Source organism: Apis dorsata, unplaced genomic scaffold (genome assembly GCF_000469605.1).
Source record: "Apis dorsata unplaced genomic scaffold, Apis dorsata 1.3 scaffold_82, whole genome shotgun sequence".
Lineage (NCBI taxonomy): Eukaryota > Metazoa > Arthropoda > Insecta > Hymenoptera > Apidae > Apis > Apis dorsata.
In genome coordinates, this window is record NW_006263380.1 from 962,549 (window position 1) to 966,657 (window position 4,109).

General features: G+C 28.0%; 1 protein-coding gene across 1 annotated transcript in view; it reads left to right on the forward strand.

Annotated features, from left to right (window-relative positions):
• The first annotated feature begins 3,095 nt into the window (after nt 1–3,095).
• LOC102677833 (nuclear autoantigenic sperm protein) overlaps nt 3,096–4,109 on the forward strand; it is a 12,911-nt gene continuing 11,897 nt past the window's right edge. The window contains exon 1 of the mRNA XM_006610954.1: nt 3,096–3,367. The gene's annotated coding sequence lies outside the window, so the exon portion shown is untranslated. The remainder of the gene's footprint in view (nt 3,368–4,109) is intronic.

Here is a 4,109-nt window from a genome sequence, read left to right on the forward strand (position 1 = left end):
GAATTTGTAACATTATAAAATTCGATTCATCGAGAGAATTCGATCTCTCCTCAACCTTTGTTATAATGCAAATATGGAGAAAGAAAATTTCCATTTGATTTAAATTTGTTTAATTCGATAGATGATTACAGCGTTTGATATCGTCAGAATAATTAATTGCAAGTTACCGATCAGATCACCCTCGCAAACGAGAAACAACGAGGCCGGTACGTTAAATTCCGTTTCAGATTAGAGAGAGAGAAAGAGAGAGAGAAAACCAAAAAAAAAAAAAAAAAAAAACAAATTAATTCTTCTCCCCTTTAGTGGTCCCTTTGGACGTGGAGAGGGATCTAAAATTAATGACTTCGATTCTGGGAATAGAGCACTACACTTTAATCATGCTTGGTGCAATTACAGTGAGCGATTCGAAGACGATTATCTTCCAGTTAAACATATTTTCGAATGTAATTATATATTTTTCAGGAATATCCAATGTTGCATACGCCCTGGCTTTTGATGCAATTATGCGTGATTATCGTGGAACTCATAGTATTCTGCGTGAAAATGTTTTTGGATGGACTTCATGTAAAACGCGATGAAATTTTACTGGCTGTTCTGACCGTGCATAATTGGCTTCAAGTATTTTGTTTGTTTCACAGACAAGCTCGACAAACTCGTTGAACGTACAACGAAAGAAAAGAATGGAAATTAATTCTAGGAAAAAAATATTCAATTTAGTTGAAATTATTGTAAAATTTTCTAACACGTATAATAAAAAAAATCATACGACGTACTTGAAATTGCAGTTTAATTGGAATATTATTTAGCAATTTCGTTTGTTTATTAATACATATATATATATATATATGTATATAACTTGAAAAACACGTGGATAGAATCTATCGATATAACCAAAAACTCGATTATGTATAAATAATTTAATGAAATTTAATTAAAATGCCATTAAAATTACAAAAAAATGTTAGCTATACTACTTGTACAGAGGGGAAAAATGAAAGCGATCAAGATAACAAAAATTTTCTTAAGATACAGGCGAATACAAAAAATTTAAACGAAGATATAGTTGAGTATTATATTTCGTGTTAATGTTAATATTGCATTATGAAATATTATCGTATTAAATTTAGGTAGAAGTACTGTATCTGGCATTGATATGTTTCGTAATACATTGTTTAAGTTGCATTACTTTGGAAACCGGAGGTCGTTCTTCTTATGGAAGTCCTGTGACCAAATCGGCGGCATTTAATGCTATTTTTCGGCGAACTTACAGTAAAAATATTTTAAATAATATAATATATATATATACTGTTCGACAATAGAAAGAATAATCGCGAATCTCTTTCCTCTTCTTAATTTACTATTCTTAAATTACTATAATTGTTAATTCATTCAAAAATAGGAAATTTAAAATTTTTAAATTCGAATGTTCAGAATTTAAATTTTCTTAAACTTTTTTTTTTTTTTTGACAGATCTGAAGATTATAATTCTCATAACGAACGTGATCACAGGACTGATAACTACGTTAATGATGATACTCGCTGATAAATACAACATTCCTTATCTATATTTACCATGGTTGGTAAATACTATGAAAGGGATGACTCTGTGCGAAGGACCAGCGCTTTTTAATATAGCTAATACACTCCTCTCTAATATTACTCTTCCTATTACAATCTTCGTACTCACAACATTTTTCCTATACGGTATAAAAATCCTATATGTTCACATATTATCATATAACGTTATGCGAATTACGATTACAAATTATTGCAAATTTTTTTTTTAATTTTCGATATAACGATATATTTTTTATAATTTTCGGATTTCAGTTGAAGAATTTTGCATTTGGAGTAACATATTTTTTAAGTTCCAGCATTGCTGGAAAAACTATCATGACGAGAAACATTTTATCATGGAAAAAACTAAGAGATTATACGGTATGCATAATAAAAAATTGCTTTCTCAAGATAACATTGAAAACGAAATAGATATTGGGTACAAAAAATTAAAATTTAAACAAAAACCTATCGAATTCTGCAATATCAATGATCGAATTTCCACCGATGTACGTTTAAGACCCGTGAAAAGTAGTACGTTCAACAACGGTAATTTTATTCGAAATCAATTGTTGGATATAACTGGATAATTTCGGAAGAAAGAATTACAGCTATATAACTACTAAATCAATTAACTTATATATACATTAGATTAAATTTTATTATATTTATTTTTCTCGTTTCTCATGATCTCGATACTTTACAAATTTTTATTACGTATTACGCATATTATGTATGAACAATAAAATCAAATTTTATATTTAATGATATGATGAATTCCATATCTTATAATAATTATATAGTAAGAAATCACATTGATTTGAATAAAAAATAAAACTGTACGAACAACGGACAGTAATAGCGTCTTAATTTTGTAATGTGGAATATTCCTCGATATTTTCTATATTTTTATATCGATTATTTTCTATCTACATCAAAAAAAGATCACATAATTGATATATTTTGTGTACTTACCGATTCGTATCCAATAATCTCAGCAATTTTCTTCAAAAATTTGCAGCACGATACAACACATCACTTCATACATGACGCATCACCAAAACTGCGCGAAATATTGGAAGATGCGCATTAATTTGAAAAATTTTCATTGCGCAGATTGCGAATATCGATGTACTTCAGTCGATTACGATTCTTTGTATACTATACACATAACTTTTTTTTTATTTCTTTTAATCATAAATTATGCATTCTTGATTCAAAATTCAAAATTAAATATCTTTATTAATAATCAACATAAAAGAAAATATAAATTTTAATTTTAAAGTTTAAAATTTAGTCATATTTTGATCGATATATCGAATTAGTTTTATCTCGATAATACGTTGTTTAGAAATAAATAAATTAATATATAATATTTTTATTTAAAAAAGATAAAGAATTGTAAATATTATATCTAAAAATATAATTAAAATTTATATCTGTCTTAAAGGTTCGTTAAAAATCAAAGTATTATGTTAACAAAATCAACGATTCCCGCCTAAAGTGAGAAATGGCGGTAAAATAAGCGCACACATGCGTAGTAGAAAGTTCCGTTCACATTAATGCAGGTTAAGTCGTTGTGCTCATGTTGTGCTTGACGCTCGTACAAGTAAGCGTGCCGGTAATAAACCGTTGTTTGGTATAACGGTCGTTCCGTTAAATCTCCTTGCGATCCTGTACATAAATTTATTTGTAAACTATTAAAGTAAAGCTTGTGATTTTCAAAACGTCGCGTACAATCTACGAAGAACAGTGAAAGTGTGTTCAACGTTAAAAAATCAGACGTCCAGTGATTCGAACGACTATCGAGGTATGTGTATTTTCTTTGTGTTCTACATGTATAATTGATATTTCTAATTTTTTCTTTATATATACGAACGTATACATATGAATAGTGATGTTAAGTAATTAAATATTTGCACGTTCGTAAATTAAGATATTGTTGAATTGTTTTATCGAATAAAATAGTACGTAACACGTAGTTTATTTTTATACGTACATTCTTAGTACAATGAGCTCATGCTTATACTACTTTTGTTGTTTACGACATTAAATAATAATCTGTTGAATTTATGAACAGACGTACATATGTGTAGGTTGTAATATATAGCATGTCTCCCGCGTTACATATACACTTGTAACGTCTGGTCACGTGTTCCATATTTAAATGATACACATACACGAAAATTGATGTATATGTGCGTCTATTCATCAAGATCCATATCTTTGCAAACACCATTAGCGAAACATAACCTTTCACATAACAAAACAAAAGTTTTTATTTTTTTTTCAGTTTTGAAATATCATGTCATATTAATGATAAAACTGAATGAGAAGACAAAAGAATTTTTTTATTTATACATAGCTTATTCTTTTTATTGCGTTTATGATACATTACAATTTCAATATAACAAATAACAAGGGTCAGGTAAAAAATATGACAATCAAGAAAATATTATCAGAAAATGCATTTCATTTTAAATAAACACTCGGAGAAAAGTTTTGCAAGCGTATTCGTTTCTTTTTTTTTTTTTTTTTTTTTTTTTTTTTTT